The sequence below is a fragment of the Uloborus diversus genome, chromosome 8 (assembly GCF_026930045.1).
Source record: "Uloborus diversus isolate 005 chromosome 8, Udiv.v.3.1, whole genome shotgun sequence".
Lineage (NCBI taxonomy): Eukaryota > Metazoa > Arthropoda > Arachnida > Araneae > Uloboridae > Uloborus > Uloborus diversus.
The window spans coordinates 119215485-119236481 of record NC_072738.1 but is presented as its reverse complement, the minus strand read 5'-3'; positions in this window follow the sequence as shown (position 1 = coordinate 119236481).

Sequence of the window (20997 nt, the reverse complement as noted above, 5' to 3'; positions counted from 1 at the left end):
CGGTGGAAATATCGGCTGTATTCGATAAGCCACGTGCAGGAAGACAATCATAAAATTCGTCATGGGACTGAGTCGGAGAAGAATTAAACCAAACAGTACAAAAAATAGGCTGCGTCCAAACAGACGTAGATTCCATTCATTGTATGCTACCGACTCCATTGAATTGCTCAAATCAACTCTCACCTTTTTACGACGAATCGCTCATCAGCATATAATAAGAACAAACCTATTCTTAAAAAAAGTAAGATTATGAAAAAAAAAAACAAAAAAAAAGTTAAAAAATTGGCAAAAAAAAAGGTGAATATCCTTAAGCACATCTCTGCTACTAATTAAGCATGGGAAAGGATTGGTCCAAATGGAAAAATAAGCTTAACCGCAAAAATAGTAAGATGTTCTGTGTAGTCGTATGATTTACAAAAAAGAAAACAAGCTGTAGGTTAAAAGAAAAAAAAACTATCATTAATTTTATAATAATAAAATATTTTTTTTTCTTATTTCATTTTTGTTTTTATTTAAACTCTTACTCAAAACAGTTACCCTGATTTTTAACGGTTTAGATATTTACTTTAGAAAACTGGTTTCTTCATCTTAAATTGCTTCACTACAACCATGAAACAGTCAAATAGTCAAAACTTTTGCGGTGAGCTGTGTTCTCCAAAATGGCGGAGCGCATTGACCTTTCAATTGTAGTTTGAGTGAATCTTCGATAATCGGCAGCGTCATTAAAGTATTCATTAGGCAAAGGACTGATGTGGATAAATTGATGGGCAAGAGATAGTTGTAAGAGTGCGATAATTTCGTGTAACGAGAGTGTCTTATTAATGTGATACGCACCGGCAAACACGAGAATAGAGTTCAGAATGGATAATCTTGTTTTGGTCCATTATCTCTTACCGAATAAGTCCAGAGAGAATTTAACTCCAGTTTTGTATTTCCGATTCAAGTTTGGAAGACCTGGGGATTATTGTCTGCGTTGGAGATGTGAGTTCTAACCAACTTTGAGTTGAATTATTTAACAGCTGCTCCAAGTTCAATCGAAATTTCCCGTTTTGTGAGGAAATATGATAAGTTTCTTTCCCTTTTGTGTTATGGAACATTGCATTAAAGATACAATGGAATCTGACCGTTAAATATTATTCAGATTTGAATTCCAGTTAAAAGCATTATGTTTTAAGAGGAGTCGAAACCCTGTATCGACTTAAAATTTCGACATAGTTTTCAAGAGTTTACTTCGAGTCTACCGAAGAGGAGTTTTTAGTTAATTCTTTTCATTTCATAACTTATTAAATTTTAACTAGTCACTTTTTAAATGAAAAAAAAGATAAATATTTTAAGCGCATATGCCTAATAATAATCCGGAAAGGTATTTGAATACTTAGACGTAAGAAATATATGCTTTGATGATGAATAGGTTTCCTGAAAGTATATTGAAAATGTAAGGGAAACATGTAAAAGTAGTGGTTCTTAACCGGTGTCAGCGAACTAAAGATGGACCCTGAGAGCTTTGAGAGAGGTCCGCTGGAAAATCCGGTAATTACATATAAAAAGGTTAAATTTTCCCTAGCTTAAATGAAAATTAAGACATTTGTTGAAGAATATTATCTAAGCTCATTCGTCCTCATGACTATCAGATATGTTATGAATTATCTTAAGCAAAATTGTTAGAACATACTGTAGCACAAACATAGTAATTTTTGTATTGTGTAGAAAACGAGCTTTTAACATTATAACTTTCTGAACGCTTGAATCCTAGGTATGCCAGCGCTGCACGAACAATCTGTAGTCATTGATTACGTGGTTTTGCTGCTAATTATAATAGTTAATCAATTTATAACAATAGTTTGTTTTTGAAAAATTGTTTTCAATCACCTTCGATTTTGGTTACAACTGATAACATGCATGTAATAATGTAACGGGTGGTGCGTGGTTGATTTTCTCGCGAATTTGCGATATTCATTTGCTTACCCATGTTACAATTCCACATTATGATAATTTCATAATTTGGTCGTCCACGTTGTGATAATTTGCTCGGTGAAATTTTCTTTAAATTAGAATAGAAAAAGAACAAAATCGAATTTTCGAAAAATTGCTTCGAGGTATACACCTCCTTGCTACAAACTTACATTGTGCCAGATGTATGAAAATCGGGCGAACGGTTTAGGTGCTATGCGCATCACATATATCCAGACATCCAGACAGAGAGACTTTCAGCTTTATTATTAGTAAAGATTAGCTTTATTGTACAAGCTGCTTATTTGGTTTCCACTGAAAACAGAGTGAAAAACAATAAACCGTCTAATTCTAGCTTTTCCCTATTGTTAGTATTGAAACCAAAACGCATTTCTTCAAATATCTCGAAATATCATATCTACAAGATACTGTAGTTTACCTGCCCACAGTAGTTTTCCAGCGATGTTGGAATCTTGGAAGAGAAAGCAGTGGCAAGTTAAAAGCGGGAAGCATCGTAAACAGTCTAAAGTATTAAGATAAATAAATACCTTTGTGCTGAACAGTAAAGTAAGACAAAAACAACGTAAGCAAATCACAAATTTGTAAATTACAGCAGACACGTGTTTCGGCGTTACAGGGAACGCCTTTTTCAATGCAAAAAAAAAATAATAATGGATGAAAAGACATCCGACAAAAGCCAAGTCTTTTGTCGGATGTCTTTTCATCCATTATTATTATTTTTTGCATTGAAAAAGGCGTTCCCTGTAACGCCGAAACACGTGTCTGCTGTAATTTACAAATTTGTGCTTTGCTTACGTTGTTTTTGTCTTACTTTAGTCTGAAGTATTATTTTCAGCTCATCAATTTCTATGTTATAGTAAAGAAAATCAAGAGATTTTCTTTGTTCGCAAGATACCTTGTTGTTGGTAATTTTAGGTAACAAATGAAATCTAAAATTCGTCCCGTATCTAAGCAGGTTTTACAGCAGTTTGAAATTACTTACTGTTTTACTTAGAGGGGCAATTCCACGGTGTCGGACGTAGAATTTGCACGAAATTTACCAATAAAGGTTCATATTTTTCAGAGTTAAAATGGATGAACTGAGCCAATTTTTTTTCTCAATACTTATATATGTAGGAACAATATAAAAACTTATAGAATTTCTGAAAAAAATTCAAACTATAAATATAAAAAATAAAAAACCTCATGGTGTCGGACGTAGATGAAAGGGGAACTGAAAATTGACGTACGTTGAAAATACCCAAGTTTCAGCTCAATGAACTGTTTTCAGATTTTTTGACTACTTGAATGTTGAAAAGTAAAGCTGAAATATGAATAATTTTTTGTTTTTCACCAAATTAATTCACGGATAAATAGCACAATTTTTTTTCCCCTTGGTGTCGGACGTAGAATAGTTGGTGTCGGACGTAGAATGTGCAAAGCAGACAACATCCGACATGAAATAAACATCTTAAAAAGCTGTTTAACTCTTAATTTGTGCATGGAATTATATATTATGGTATTTTAAAGCATAAAAAAAGGGGAAAATATGCATAACAGGGGTCTGTGCAGAATTTTTCCCAGGGCTCCATTTTTTGTGAAAAATCAAATAATTTTGAGAAAATTGAAATAATTTGAAACTAAAAATTTTATACAAAAAGAATGTAGGGAAGGGGGGGGGGTCATGGCCCAAGTTATGTCATAGAACTTGTTTACAAGGAATGTTTTTCAAGACATGTCTTTGTTTTTCTGACAAAATATTATTCTTCTGGGTGTTCTTGAGGGATTTGGGGGGGGGCAGGGGGGATCTCATTGCTTTGGGGGAGATGGACACCCCTAATGTATCAATATCTGTATACCATTCCAGGAAATTTGTATTTTAAGTCTTCACTCATAAAATAAGGAAAATACTATAACGAGAACAAGAGAGGTTAGACGCATTTTGTCAAGGTTTTTTTTTTTTTTTTTTTGCAATCTCTATGTGAACAACAAAAAACTCAATCTCTAGTGTGAAAATAAATGAAGATTGATTTGTAGAATTTTAAAGAATAAAAATATAACTTATAAACAAATAATAAGAAATTTGGATGTTGGTTACAAATTGTTGAAAACGAAACTGAGCATTTCTAGGCACAAACAGGGGTTGTTATGAGTTCACCAAAAATACTTGAGAGTTTTTAAGTGAATACTAGGGGAGGGAGGAGTATTATTTTTGAACTGAGAACCGTAATGCTTCTTAAATATTCATAATTTTATACATAACTACTTTAATCGCTATTGATAAACATATGAGACTCATTTCTTATCTTCATATATTTTCCCCAGTCAAAATATTGTGTATATGTTCTTTAAATTTATGTTATGTAAAATATAAATGTAAATACATAATCAGGCATGAATAGCATGTGTGAATTATTTAATTTAACCAGGAATTTTCGTATACTTATAAACCTAGTTTCAGTTAGGAAAATATTGGTGTCGGACGTAGAAATATTTCTGACCATTTATTTAAGCATAACTAGTTTTTTGAAATTTAATTTAAATGATTATTTTTAATTGCATTTAGAATGTTTATTTGCAGACAAAATATTTTCAACAAAATCTCCACTCAGTTTTACATAATATAAACTTTCATCCAATTTGGTGTCGGACGTAGAATTACAAAAATGCCTTATATGTAAAAATCCCTAAAAATTAAGTTTTGCAGTTTAAAGTGCAATTTTTTTGTATATAACTCTTCTAGAGAGTTCTGAGAAGCATATTTTAGAGAGAATATTTGAAAAATGCGACAATGTAAGTATCAAACAGCCATTCTTAAGTTGTATAAAAAAAGTTACTCGTAAGAACATGGTCATAATAACCTGATTTGAAGCCTCAGAACTCTAATTAGTTTTGCTTTTGTTGCATATTTTTGTTATTTCCATTCACTTCAGATAATTACCTTTCCATTGATACCAAATTGTGAGAAAAAGATTATTTTAAAATTCTGCCACCTTTTCCCCTTTTCTGTGGAATTGCCCAGAGTCATAGTTGCCAGATGCCTTTTTCAAGATTTTATTTTTTTTTTAATATAAACAATTTCCTGTTAATAGCAGAAAAATGGCCTTAGTTATCTTATTTATTTAAACTTACATATAATTTTGTTTTCGTTTGATATTATTTAACTGGAATGGGTCCTTTCTTACTTTACTCGTTTGTTCCGAATGCGCTTAGCTTATTAAAAAAAAAAGCTGCTCTCAATGTTGCCATTCTTATTCATTATAACAATTTTTATATAAGAATAGAAAATTTAATTAAGGATATATACATATCACATTCCCATCGTTAAACAGGCTACTAGATTTATTTCTGTATTTTGAACAAAAGTGGTGCTATATATGAAAGTCCTTTCAATACAAGAAGCATAAAATAAATATTTTTTGACAAACAAATATGAATTATCCCAAATTATATCTACAGCTTCGATTGGGATTTCATATTTCTGAAATAAGTTTTATTTATTAAGCATCTAAATCTGAAATTACAATTACAATGTGCTTAACGTTATATAAACCACTGTATTCTGTTTTGAATATATGTGTTCAGTATAACTATGTGGATAGACATTTTTATGTTGAAAAACATGACATGCTCTCCAAGCTAAAAAATTACTTTAATGGATTTCCTTTAATAAAAATTAAAGATTATTATTAAAAAAACAATCAAATATCAAATCTTAAAATAATTTTTTGATTAAAGATAGTTTATTCAGAAAAACTTGCAAATTTGAAAATATTTTGTCTTATATTTTTACACAAATTTTGACTTGGAATTGTATATTTTTTTACTATTCTCTGAAATTAAAAATATATATATATATTTCTTCACTGTGCTTCTACTCAACAGTTCATTTCAATTTCATTTTGCTAAGTTCTCACATGTATTAAACTTATTACTGTATTTGTACCGAAAAACTAAACATTACTCCTTAAACCTATACTTGTGAAATACATATTTATTTTCCTTCCATTCGTTGGGAATCGATACTTCGTTAGATCTAACGAAACAAGACAAGCTTCAAAAATGTCACCTTCACTCCACTTACTGAAATTTGGAAACCTCCCAACTTTCAAAACTTCTACATCAAGATAGAGAAAATTGCAACTTAAAAAGACGAGTTGCTTGTAGATAACAGAAGACGAAAACGGAAAAAAAATCTATTCTAGTTCCACCGAAGATGAGACTTCCAAAAAAGATGGCCTATGCATCTATCCTTTCATTTGTGTCATCGTTCGTTACTGTAGCGTAAAAAGGGACGCTCATTGCCTCCTCTTTTGGCTTTCGTTCAAGAAAGGTTGTCCTAATTTTTCAAAAATTTTAGAGAGGCGCTATTAGTTTGATACGAATTCTGAAGTTAAAAAATGGAAATTGAGATTATTTGATGGAAGATTATAGTCTAAAGTGGTTACATATACAAATTCTACCTTTAAAAAAAGTTGGATCATTTTCTTACATCATCTTAGGTTTCAACTAGATAGTTTTATTTTAGAAAGATAGTCGTTTAAATATAAAGTTGCAAAACTATGGGTTTTTTTTCCAAATTTCAAAAAAAAGTATGGATAGGCTTTTTTTTTATGTCAAAAAATTTTATAATACAATTTTTAATTCCTTATCAAATTTACGTACATTTCTGTTAAATACATTTGTACTGAAAATAATAAAATCAAAAGTTATTATCTGAAGCGGAAAAACAACAGATGAACTGAATTCGAAAAGCTGCCTACTTTCTGCGTAAAAAAAGAGTTATTTAAGATTTTTTTCCAAATTTCAGTTGTCTTATGAGCCCAAATTTTGGTATTGAAAAGTATGGAAACTACGAAATTATCCTTGATAAACCAAAATACGGCTTCGTAAATCCACTAAGAGTAGGTTCTCCAACTCTGGATACTTGAAAAACAAGCAAGATTATAACGCTCCCGGTTCTATATTTGAAACCGTAGCATTAAGCTATATGTCCGATTGATCAGCATAAAAGTGATCATTTAAGGTAAAATCTTCAATGTAAAATTAACCTTATAAGTAAGGAATAAAAAAAATAAATAAAGCAGTTCAACTGTCAGAGTGCAACTTTCATCAGTTGTGTCCAAATTATGTTCCAAATGTGGTCTTTTTTTTTTTTTTTTTTTTTTTTTTTGTATTGCGATCAAAATCCGAGTCCAAATGTTCAACATGTAACAGACAAAACATTCAGGAAATAGCAACGTTTTGGGCTCAGTTAATTATTTCTTTTGATGAAGAGCACTGGGTTCTAATGGTAGGACAAAAAGTAGCAGATAATAATGGTATCGCCAAGAAAGAAGAGCACTGTAAAAAAATTCCGAAACGTTACTGGTTATTTCCGTGGAACGTTTCGTGATTTCAGAGGTTTTCGCCTATTTCCCCAAAAATTCAAGTATCTTCGCAAAAAAGTTTCCTGAATTCCTAAAAGATGCACGAATGCAGACCTTGCACTGGTGTGAAAAATATTTTTTGCTACCCGTTTAAATAATGACTGAGCGTGTTTATTAAGTTTATCGGCTTAAGATTGTTTACGGCCCTTCCGGGTCGACTAAGCTTCCAATGGGAGCAAATAAGTCACTGGATAGCTACAGGATCGACCAAGCTTCCAATGGGAGCAAATAAGTCACTGGATAGCTACAGCTTTGCGAGCCAGGAATTGCAGGCAAGGAATATGCTTGGTTCCTGCTTTGCAATTTTCGCGTAGCTTGGCCGTGGGTGCTCTAATATTTCTGGAGCTTTCTTGGTAAATCAGGAAGGTTCTAATCTAATAACTTAAACCTTTTAATTTTTCTAGAAAGTTCACGACTGACTTTAATAGGGGAGATTTCTTAATTTTTCAGAAAGGTTACTGACTTTTATCGGAAAACGCTCCTGGTTTTTGTAAGATATGTTACTGGCATAGATTGGGCATATCAGCTGCCTATTATTTTCCAGGAACGTTTCTGAATCGTTTTTACAGTGAGTATGTCAACAGTCAAGTGTCTTATTAATTTGATTTTTGTATTTCATAGGTTCAGGTTGAGCAGTGTCAAGGAAAGATGGAGGAAGGACTGGAAGCGGAAGCGGAATACTTCATTTTTTAATAGGTAGGATCAGCAAAAACTCGCGCATAGTAAATATTATACTGCTCAAGCGATCTCTGTCCGGATCTCTGTCTGTCAGGATCTCTGTGACGCACATAGCGCCTAGACCGTTCGGCCGATTTTTATAAAATTTTGGCACAGAATTAGTTTGTAACTTGAGAGTGTGCACCACGAATCGATTTTTCGAAAATTCTATTTTGTTCTTTTTACTTCCTTTTACAAGAAAGGAAGCATTCTATTCGAAAAAGATTTTTACTCAAAAATCGACCTTAATTTCCATTTTGCTCACCCTCGTATGAATGTTGAGTTTTCTTTTCGACTCGATCCCCCATGGATAAGTGCCTAAGAACGCATAAATATCCATTTTGACGATTCCCGAGTTAATTACGACGATTTTTCTTATGACGTCTGTTTGTACGTATGTGCGTATGTATGTCACATAACTCAAAAACGGTATGTCCTAGAAGGTTGAAATTTGGTACGTAGACTACTAGTGGGGTCTAGTTGTGCACCTCCCCCTTTGATTGCATTCGGGTGTTTCCAAAGGGGTCTTTTGTCCTTTTTTGGGAGGAAATCATTGTTAATTTCGATGTAAACTCAAGTGATGTTACTTTGGCGGACACTTGGCGATATATCGTCAGTCTTTTGGTCGCCAAGTTTTATCGCTAACTTGGCGATTTTTTTTTTAAAATCTGGATTCAATTTGGTCACTGTTGGTTATATTTAGAGAGTAAATTATTGAATCACATTGAAATTGTCAATAATGGGAAAATGACATTAAATTGGAGTTAAAAGAAGGCATGTGATGCACACATTAGCTCGTTCAATTCCAATTCTAAGAATATTTTCCCGAGCAAAATTATCATAAGATGGACGAGTAAATTACAAAGTTATCATAACGTGGAATCGTAACATGGGCAAGCCAATTGGCGAGAAATTCATCATACATTATTTGTAAATATACAGGCGAACCAAAAGACCTTGGAATTTTCTACTACGGGCAAAGCCGTGCGGGTGTAGCTAGTTACCGAAATAAAACTTTGCTTTCCACATAATTTTGTACCTGTAGATGGTAAGATTGTTTGTAAGATGACATCAACATGGTCCATGTTGATGTCATCTTACAAACTATCTTACCATCTACACGTAGAAATTGTGTGGCTGAAGAATTCGCGTAGCATTTGGGCGTGGCCAAAGAGTAGAAAAAATATTCACAGTTATGCAACCAAAAAAGTGCTTACAAATCAGTAGCGGATTCTGATACATTTTCTAAAAACTCCGTCACGTACAAATTTCTCCGTAATCGAAAAATTTTATTTTCGTAGCCCCACCCTTAAATAGTGTTATACTTAAGAAAGTGCATCAGCATAAATATGTCATAAAATATTCTTATGGTTAGTGCTGAATTTTTTTTAAAGCAAACAAATTAAAAAAAACTATTTTCACGTATTTAATATGGCCAGTAGGTTTTTGTTTCAAATTATTTTAAAAATAGATCCAATTGGTCAACTGAATAAGTTAAAAATCCTCTTTGAAATTATGTTGATATCATAAGAAGAATTTTAAAGAATGGGGAACTGATGGAAACAATGGCTTACTTACTTTTCTCTGCCCCCCCCCCCGCCTCACTATTTCCCACTTCTGCTCTCTACTGCACAACCATTTTTTCTTTAACTGAACCGACCCGGGGTGAGGGAGCAGCACAATTTTTATAACGATGTAATTCTTGCACAGGGTTTCTTCCTCGCTGCCTAGGAGTTCAATGCATAACTTTATGGTTTTTCTCTTTAAAATTTTAACTTATCTATTAAATATACTAAATGGCAGCAAGGAATAACTTGCATGAATTCACCCGAATCCTTTTATTACATTTAGGAAGAATTTGTAGCGAAGAAATGAAACAAGTTTTGTGCAGAGAATATAGTATGCTTATTTTGGTGTAAAATTTAATGACCAGGATATGCCATGGGATAAGTCAACATAAAGTGAGTCACCCTTGTGTAAAGGGATGGAGAAAGTAGTTAGAAGACATGAAACAGTGTTCCGTTTTGGAAAATAAAAATTAAGCAAGATACACATGAATCCAGATTCCAGGCTAGATTAGACAATGATAATATATATATATATATATATATATATATATATATATATATATATATATATATATATATATATATATATATATATATATATATATATATATATATATATATATATATATATATATATATATATATATATATATATATATATATATATATATATATATATATATATATATATATATATATATATATACATATATAACTCTTAAGAGAGGAGATTTTTGTTTCTAAGCATTTAACAGCTAGCTCAGTTTAGCATTTGTCCTCTCCAAGGCTGCTAACATGATGACCGTAATCAAAAATGCACTTCCCAAGCTTTCACTAACACAGGAGTATTATAACTGGCTTAATCATCGACAGATATCGACACCAGTTATCGCCCCTTCCACAATTTGGACATGAAGCTGACAAAAAGGAAATATTGTCTAGTTCTATGTACCCAAATAAACTGCTTAATGATCGACCACGAGATGTTCGAGTAGACAGATTTAACGATAACGTACCCAAAAAGTACTTGGTGTGTCTTTATGGGCTCAGAAGTTGAACCCGGGATCCTCCAATAATCCCGAGCTCGATGCTTTTAACCTCTAGACTCGACACTTTCGACAATGCACGACAATTAATAAGCACATTCGTAAGCATCTTAAAGTAAAAACACGACACTTAAACTCCTTAAATTGAATATTTGATAAGAATAGATAGAGACTAGAACTAGAATAGATGGAGATAGATAGAGATAGAGATAGAGACTATCTCTATCTATTCTAAGATCTAGAATAGATAGAGATAGAGACTAAGAAGAGATATTTGTAAAATATTTCTCTCATATTCGGTGTTTATAAAACCACCGAAGATAATTTTTCATTTCGTTGGAGTGAATCAACATACTTGAAACAATCAATAAGTCTCCTATTTCCTGCAAAATATAAACATAGATATTGACAATGAGAAGACAAGTTGTAGTAGCTCAACATGGAATTGCCACACTTATAAGCACCTGATTCACTGTAAAGCAACATCAGTATGATAATAGCCGATGAAATACTATTACTTCTGAGGTGCGATGTTTTCCGTAAACAGAACTCTTAAGCGAGGAAATAATTGTTTCCAAATTTCCGAGAGCTATCTTTCTTTATCATTTACTCTCTTCAAGGCCGCAAATATGATGGCCGTATGCAAAGGAACTATGTATACGCATTCTGAATAAGGTATGCTTATTCAGAATGTTACATATCGTTTGAAATTGCCTGATTTTCTCAGTCAAGTCAGTTGCAAATCAAAATGTACTTAAATGCCTTACTTTCTGTGCAATTCTGCAAGTGGCCTATTAATTTTCATCTTTTTTGGCTTTGTAGTTGCTTTGTTCTCCTTTTTTATGGTTTTTAAATTCTGCAGTTTACTCTTTTCAGAAGGCTTTTGTGAGGTTCAAAAGTTAAAACTTCATACTTATACAAAGTTTGTACTTTTTGTTCAAACTGTGAGAGTCACTATGCTTTTTTCCCCAGATTTTTTGCACTTCAACTCAATGTTTTCTAACGAAAAGTACAAATGCGCTGCCTCATTAACAAATGGAATTAAAGTTCTAGATTAGCGGTTGCCAGTCGCCAACGAGCGACCATCTCATTGAAAATGGTACGAAAATTTCAAGTCTTAGTCACCAAAAGAGACAGCAATACGTTTCTTTATTTGTTAAAAATCATAAAGTATATTGTGCAACGACAACCACTTGCTATCCTGAGACGTTCAGCGTATCAATTGATTCTACCTTGGCAATGTAGTTCAGAGTAAAGCATCTGTTACTTATTTTTTGCGCTGAATATATTTAAAAGAATGGCTACTAAAAGTGAGAAGTAGCTACTACCTATTTTATGTGACGCTGGTAGGCAGTGGTTACTATTCAGAATTTAGTTCACAGCTTTGTAGGACATTCTGCTTTCAAGGACCAGATAAACTATTGGAGCAAAGTAGGCACAAACATTTCAATACATATCTGGATATTCAAACGTGTCACAAAGTTAGTTGCAGTTTGTTCCCATGATATTCGAGTGAGATAAATCCACTATGGATAAGTCATAAATAAAGGAAAATAAATGTTGCTAGTTGTTATAATACCTCACGTAACTAATCAAGTTCGTCATTTCCATTATGTTTCCTAAAACTTGATTTCAAAGGACAGACACAAACAGTTGGAATCCGTATTAGTTTTTCTGTGATTCCCTTTTGAAATGAAATTCGTAATACAAGTGTAAATATTGCTTTCGCCATTTTTCCGGACAAAAAGCGTTCAACAAGCGCCTTTCCCAATAATCGATACGTCAAGTTAAATCTACGAACCTATCAAGGATTTGTTTGACGTAAAAGTATTTTTTCTCTTTTATTTATTGCTAGAATATTGATTGATATTTAGGCCTCGTTTTCGATGTCAGCATTCATTTGGATCACAGGAGGCATTTTATGTATAGGAAAGCAAATGTTCCGGCAAAACCGGTTAATATAATTAAAAAACTGGCATGTTTAGCTGAACTTCATGAAACAAATGGCATGTGCCAAATTAAAATGAAATTTTGAAAACAATTTGCTTTGTGTTGCTTAAAAGTGCGCGCCGAGAGGTTTTTATTTCTCAAAAGCGAATGATTTAGAAAACTTAAATAATGATCCTTACTTAACGAGAACTCAATATAAATCTCGGTACAGATGTAATTGTCTCTTATAACTTATGGAGAACAAATGCAGCTAAAAAAAGGTGTGTTCCAGGTGCGGCCAACCCTTTGAGCCACTTTTCAGAGGCTACGTATCTTTATAAAAGCATTGATACTCATCTCTACATAGTATAAAATGAAGTCTCCAAAAAGCGTCTGTATGTTTAAATTCGCAAAACTCGAGAACTACCCGCCGATTTCGCTGAAATTTTCACAATTTGTTCCTTAAAGTCCTGAAAAGGTTTGCAGACCAGCTCAAAAGAAATTCGATGAATAGTTCTTTTTTTATTCCAATTTAGGTTACATTTTCACAGAAATCCCTCAATATGGGGGGATTACTTGCACATATTATTATTCTATGTCGTTGGAAAGAGTAGAATTTTCCGCGTTCTATGCAATTTGTTTTAATGCTCTAAGATAAATACAGTGGAAGTTTTTTACGTTTTTAGCTCGAATTTGTCTAGGCTTAGCTGAAATTTAGGCACTACTTTCTTCATTAAATCTATCAATGAAAAGTGGAGGAATTGTCCCGCAGCTTTCTTTTTGACACCATTAGAAAGAGCGACATTTTTTACTCCAGATCTATCTCGACCTTCGGTCGAAAAACTAAGCTTCTATCTCCAAAGGAAAAAAAAGCCTTTTTAAATCTTAATAAAAAGTCCTTAAACTTATTTTTTTTTTGTGTGTGTTTCCATGGTTACGCTTTTTAAATCCATCGTTCTAGATTTAATTTCTTAAAAGTATTTTAATATCTGTCGTCATTCTTTGGGAGAAAAATTTCACATTTTTTTTTCTTAATTTACTTAAGCCCGATTGTTAAATATACGTCACTTGACACAATTTTAATTTTCAAGGTGGAGCGAGCAAAGCCGAGCAACGCAGCTAGTATGTTATAAAACTGCTGCGAACTTTTAACCTTCTTGGTATGTTGAGGCATTACCACTGTTATTTGCGACATGGATACAGTAGATTGACCAGTAAATGGACAGACAGACTTAGTTAGTACTTTATGTTTTTGTCGGCTGGCTGGCATAATGGTTTAGCCCTGGTCTCTTCAAATATGGTGTGAGTTCAAGACGTACAGAAAATTATCCAGTCGGTGGATTTTTAAAGTGCAGAAAATCGTAGGAACTCATATCGTATGATTATGCGGAAAGTAATAGATCCCCCTTAGCTATTGGTCGGGCTATGAATGTTATCGGCATAATTAAATGCCTCAGATAGTTTTGCATCGAGGAGAGCCCAGGTGCGTCCAACTGGTGAAGAACGTAGGAGTTAAAATTCTCGTGGTAATGATATTTACTAATAGTTGTGTCACATGCAAGACTGGATATCGATTTTGGGGAATGCACTAAGCTTATAAAGGGCGAGAAGCAAATACGCAGAACCATGTTTAAACAAAATGCACTTTGAAAACCTAATCTTTTAAGTCTTTCTTTATACATTGATGCACGAATAAACTGATAGCACAGCAAATGACGACTACGTTACAGGGGCGTCCCTGCGATTCAGTAGTAACATTTACAAAATGACACAATTATTTCCTACAGGAGTCACGCTATGATTCATTTGTGTCATGGTTCACGACATTTCTCTGCGACGTCGCTGAAAGAACTACTTTGTGACCGATCATTTTTTGACGTTAGGAGAACGTCACTGAAAATCACTTTTTGACGTCACCGTGGAATGACATCGCAAGTTGCTGCAACCGGTTGATAATTATACAATGATAATTCGTCACAATATATAGGTTTTTAATATAATTTCCGTCTTAGAAATTAAAAAGAGTTGAATATACACTGTAAAAAAATTCAGAAACGTTACTGGTTATTTCCGTGGAACGTTTTGGAATTTCAGAGGTTTTTACCTATTTCCCCAAAAAATCATGTATCTTCGCAAAAAAGTTTCCTGAATTCCTAAAAGATGCACGAATGCAGACCTTGCACTGGTGTGAAAAATATTTTTTGCTACCCGTTTAAATAATGACTGAGCGTGTTTATTAAGTGTATCGGCGTAATTTGGTTGCGGCCCGTCTGGATTGACTAAGCTCCCAATGGGAGCAAATAAGTCACTGGATAGCCACAGCCTTGCGAGGCAGGAATTGCAAGCAAGGAATATGCTTGGTTCTTGCTTGCGATTTTCGCGTAGCTTTGGCCATGTTTGCTCTAATACTTCTGGAGCTGTCTTGCTAAATCAGGAAGGATCTAATCAAATAAAGTACATCTAGTTAAGGTTCACGACTGGCTGTAACAGGGGAGATTTCCTAATATTTCAGAAAGGTTACTGACTTTTATCGGAAAACGTTCCTGGTTTTTGTAAAATATGTTACTGGTTGAAATTGGGCACATTAGCTGCCTATTATTTTCCAGGAACGTTTCTGAATCGTTTTTACAGTGTACAGCATTCAATATATTTCAGTCAACCGTGGAGGCCCAATTAGGTAAAACGTTGAACTCGTACTGGAGGGTGGCGGATTTGATGTCAGTCTATCGAAGATCCTCCGTTTTCCATAATGGAGAGTGGTGCATGTTAAATCTGTGGCGATCACAAATTCCTCCAAGTTCCTATTCCAAATCAGTACCTTTTAGGAGTGCTTGCTGAACTAGAGATTGCTCTGCACCAGGAAAGGATACAGTGTTGTCTTCAGAGCCTCATCAAACCAATTTTTTTATGTTTAGTGGTAGGGGAAAAGAGGGCTAATCTGGACAAATTTTGCATTTTCGGAAAACAAATATGCTAAATATTATTTTTAACACACCTGATATTTTTTTACAATAATTTGCACTTTTGCACTTATTTTAATTTTTATACTAAAACATTTGGCCGAACAGTTATGTAATAAAAAAAAAGAAATTCAAAAAAGTTTGTTTTTGTCCACAGTAGCCACATGTCATGGGGCTAGTGTGGACAAACTAGAATACTAATTAAGGAATGTAAACAGTGGATTTAAAACAAAAATAAATAAGTGTTAACCCAAATAGCAGATTGCTTAGCGAACGTTAACCTTAACAAAGCATATTTTAACTGATAATAAAAAATTAAGATATTAATTCGCTGCTATGAACTGTCTAAAAGTAAAGAAACTATTTAGAAGACAAACTAAAATGTTTGAAAGCTTTTTACTTTCATTCATATGAAAAGAAAAGCTATTTTAATGCGGAAGAGAAATTTTTTTCGACTTTACACTATTATTAAAAATATCAACATTAAATGTTATGTGAGGAGCAGAGTAGAACATGTACTATAAAAACGATTCAGAAACGTTTCTAGAAATTGGTTGGCAGCTCATGTGAGCAATTTCTGCCAATAACATCCCTTGTAAAAACAAGAAACGTTTCCCGCTAAAACTCAGTTACTTTCGTGAATTTATCTAATCTTTCTGAAGAATATGGAGAGAAAGGCTATCACTGAGAGCTTAGTCATTCTGGACGGCCCGTAGTCATAGTCAAGACGAAACACTTAATAAATACACTCACTTACTCTTTAAACTGGTAGCTAAAAATATTTTTCACACCGTTGAGGAGTCTACATTCTTGCAATGTAAAGTAATTCAGAAAACGTTTTACCAAAAATACTTGATTTTACGGGAAAAGAGATGTAAAGCCGTGATATCCCGCTACGTTCCACGAAAATATCAATAACGTTTCGATTTTTTTTTTTTTTTTTTTTTACAGTGTGCTACTAACAACTTTTGGCAATGGTAGTTTCCCTACAATTTCATTTCACGATATTTGGTTCATATCTTTTCCATCGTGGAAAAAGCATAATTTTCCCTACTTCAAAGAACTATTTTTTTCGCCATTTTCCCGGTAGAAATGCATAATGAAATCAGTTGGTTTTCATGCCTCCACTCGTCCAATATAGTGTAAAATGCATTTTTTTTCATAAACTTAAACAACACAAATTCATTAAGGCTTATGTCAATGGTAGTTTGAATTATAAAATAAATAATAAAAATCGTGTGAAAATGACAGAATCCCTTGGTAAATTGGCTTAACACCTTTCTATAAGCAAACTCATTTAGTAAAACAAAAGGCTTAAAAATATGCAAAAACACACAGAATCCTTTTTAAATGTCATCATTTTATCATTTCCAATAAATCATTTTATGAAACAATGGATAAAGAATAAAATCCCAAAATTTAATAAAGAAAATCATTTGTAAAAGAACTCATCACTTTACAAAAATCGATCTTGTTTTGTCAATGAAACCTAAAAGATGAAAAAACGGGCCATAAAATCCTTTGTAATTGGATGCATACTTGTCAAAATTAATCTAATCAGGCAAATAAAATAAAATATATTTTATTTAACTCCTTATTTTGTTCTCACTCAAAGCTGCAAGGGTGTTAGTGCAAGCATGAGTCCACAGAAGCCTCATTACCATGTGGCCACAATAGCCCCATCACCGTGTGTCCACTCTAACCGCATGGGGCCTTTTTTTTCTTCAAAGCCTTTCAATTATTAATTAAAACTATTCATAGCAGAAGTGAATGTCAAAAAATATATTTAATACATTTATTTATGATATATTATCTCTTTTTTCTTGAAAAAAAATTAAAACAGTCTAATCTAATAATTAAAGGAAAATCAAAAATTTACTTTTCCACTATGAAAACCTTCTTTTGAAATTTACTACCGAACTATCAAATGTGTTTTCATGAAACTACACATGGAAGTGCATGTTGGTGTTGTCATTATGCGTAAATTAACAGAGAAATTTAAAAAAAAAAACAAATAACAGAATAATTCCAGATATTCACACTAACCCCTTGTATACAGTAGCCCCCTTCTCCCCTAAGTACAGAGGACTTAGGAGTGAAATGCAGTGTACTATATTTTTATGCACTACCTTTCAAAGATTTTTATTCACTACAGCAGTAGCAGTGTAGAAAATAATAAGTTCGAAATTTGGATTAGTAATCTTGTGAAAAGCTACAGGGTTTATATAAAAAGTAACCAGACTGAGCTAAGAAAACATTGGCGAAATTTTTACACTTTTTCTCTAGAAATCTTCGAAGTAGTCCCCATGGAAGTCAATAACCCTTTTCTACTGGATTTTCCCGTCCCTGAACACCCCCTGTAAGTCGGCAACCCGTAAAGCTTCTAGAGCCCTCGTCGTAGCGAGTTGTACAGCTTCCAGAGTCCCGAACTGCGTCCCCTTTAGTACTCTCTTGACCTTGGGGAATAAGACGAAGTCCGGTGGTGCTGTATCCGGCACACGACGCTCCTTTTGCTCGTCCGTCAGGTGTTTTTGCTCCAGCTTTGCATAGATCTTCCTTATGCCCAGATCGTTCTTAACAAGTTCGTGAACGGTCATGTTATCGATCCCGACCTCTTCTGCGATTGCTCGGGTGCTCAGACGACGGTTAGTGTTCAACACATCACAAACTTTTGGCACATTTGGGTTCGTGTGACTTTTTGATGGATGTCCGGCCCGCTGTTCGTCGTGGACGTCCTCGCGATCCACTCGGAAATTTACTTGAGTTCTGGATAAAGCTTCCTCACCGTAAACTTCATTGATCATTTGAAGAGTTTCCGTAGTCGTCTTCTTGGGTTTGACACAAAATTTGATGTTAACACGTTGCTCGATGGTGCGCTCCATTTTAACTCCGACGAGATCACTAAACACGCACTGCTCTCCCTCACGATGCTAACCCTCCAAGCGTTTGGAGGCAACTGACTCGGATCCGTTCTCCTTCCCTCGATCCCCCACCACCACTAGAGCACCAACAACCGGTTTACAAACGTTTTACCTGAGCGTCACAAACTCAGTCCGGTTACTTTTTATACAAACCCTGCATATGGAAAAACACCAGTCCTATAATAAAGTAATAAAATCTAATATTCAAAACTTGGATGCCAAAAGTATTAACTTATTTCGTTTCTGGAAAAAATCATTTATCATCTTTAACTAGTTTAGCTTTAGGAAAACTCCGCATAACTAAAAAGTAAATGCACAAATAAGAAATGCATGCACTTTCAAGCAGAAAACCCTTAACGTTTCAGGAGAAATGAAGATTTATAGTTCTATTTATAGGAAAAAGTGGCACTTTTTTCAATGAATATCAGATATTCGATCAAAATGACATTTTTCCGATTCTGATGGTTTTCATGAGATTGACGTTGACAAATTTACGGCAGTTTTCGATTGAATGCCCTAAAGGGAAAATATTTTCCGAATACATTTAATTTGGGCAGACATGTTCTGAGGTTTTTGCACTCAAACAAGATACAGATTTTTTATAATGATTATTCTGTGTAATGCTCTTTCGAAATTTATTACGACACGGTTTCTGAACGAGAAATTTTAGCATTAAGATTTAAATTACAGTTTTCAGTTCTCAAAAACTGTCAATTATGTTTTGTTTAACGAAGAAATTCATATTAATGGGGTCGTTTCCAAAATTTCAAAAGTATTTCTTTTCTGAAAGAGCATGCTTAAAAACATAGGATCTGACCATATTTTAAATAATTTGTTTAAGTTTAATATTTTTAAAAAATTACTTAAATCGGCACGCTTTCAATGTTTATTCTTTTGTCCGATGACATCACAAATAATGAAATGCCATTCTGTGTTGCCATTCACAGAGCAAAATGTTTAATTCGCATCTTTACTCTCGTGTATTGGTTGATAGCAAGCGTAGAGCGCAATTTTAATTCGCTTCTTGATTATCATAACGTCGAATCGCGGTAGAAAGATGCGCCAAATAGCATCACTTGTGACGTCATTAAGACCACGCCTTGTGTCAAAAATCGGACATTTAAAAAAAATAATTAAAAAATAACTGTTGGGAATATAAAAATATTTTCTGGGTCCATGTTTTTTTTTTTTTTGCTTATTCTATCAATTTCAGTGACAAAAAGTACTACTTTTGACTGAAGGAAACAATCCCCTTATTGCATGCAGTTTAAAATAAATATTATCCTTTCTGCAAGGGACTTATCAAAATGGAATGTAATTTTTGTCAGCTGTATTCAGCATTTATACAGGGGCCATGTATTCGCGTTGAGCCAAGTGTTAAGTGCTACTAATCTTGTTTTTTGCTTAGGGGTTTGAATCATCTCAAAAAGTTCATTTGTCTGGCTGATGCGGTGTGGTTTTATGACATAGTGTGAACTTATCAGATTCGCTAATACATTGTTTTATACATTTGTTAATGTGAGACTCATTACAACTGTATTCTATGCGTATGATACATACTCTGTAAAAACGATTCAGAAACGTTCCTGGAAAATAATGGGCAGCTGATGTGCCCAATTTCTTCCAGTAACATATCTTGGAAAAATCAGTAACCTTTCTGAAATTAACTTTGAAACTTTATGAAGGCGTGCGAAATCTGTCCTGTTAAAGCCAGTCATGTCTCTAGAACCTTCCAAAAAAATTAAGTAGGTTTAGTGTAATTGATTAGAAACTTCCTAATTTACCAAGAAGGCTCCATAAAAACCAGAGTGACCACGGCCAAAGCTATGCAACAGGAACCGAGCATATCTCTCGCCTGCAATTCCTGCCTTGCAAAACTGTAGCTATCCATTAACATTTTCGCTCTCATTGGAAGCTTAGTCAATCTGGTAAGGCCGTAAAAAACCTTAGGCTGATACACTTAATATACACACTCATTCAATCTTTAAAGTGGTTGCTAAAAATATTTTCCACAACAGTGAAAAGTCTTGACGCGTGCAACTTGTAGCGATTCAGGAAACTTTTTTGTGAAGACACTTGTTTTTACGGGGAAATAGGTGAAAACGTGTGAAATCCGAGACGTTCCACGGAAATAACCAGTAACGTTTCGAAATTTTTTTACAGTGTATGGTCTACGTATACAATGATTAGTAACCGTGTATACCAGGGTTATTAATATATTTCTGGAATTGGTAACAATAAGTGTTGCTAAGTGCTCATTGACGTACTCTTAAGAACGTTTTGCTATTTTAGCGAAATTTGTGGTGTTTACAGTACTGAAAAGTTTTTAGGAGACAAAAAAATGGGGTTGTCTTGTGAGCATTCTTTTTTCATGACGTTTGATAAAATTTATTATGAAAAAAGTATATCGATAAATATAATTCTTCATACAGCGATATTCTACAGCACGGTAAAAAATTGGAATTGTCAGTTAAATC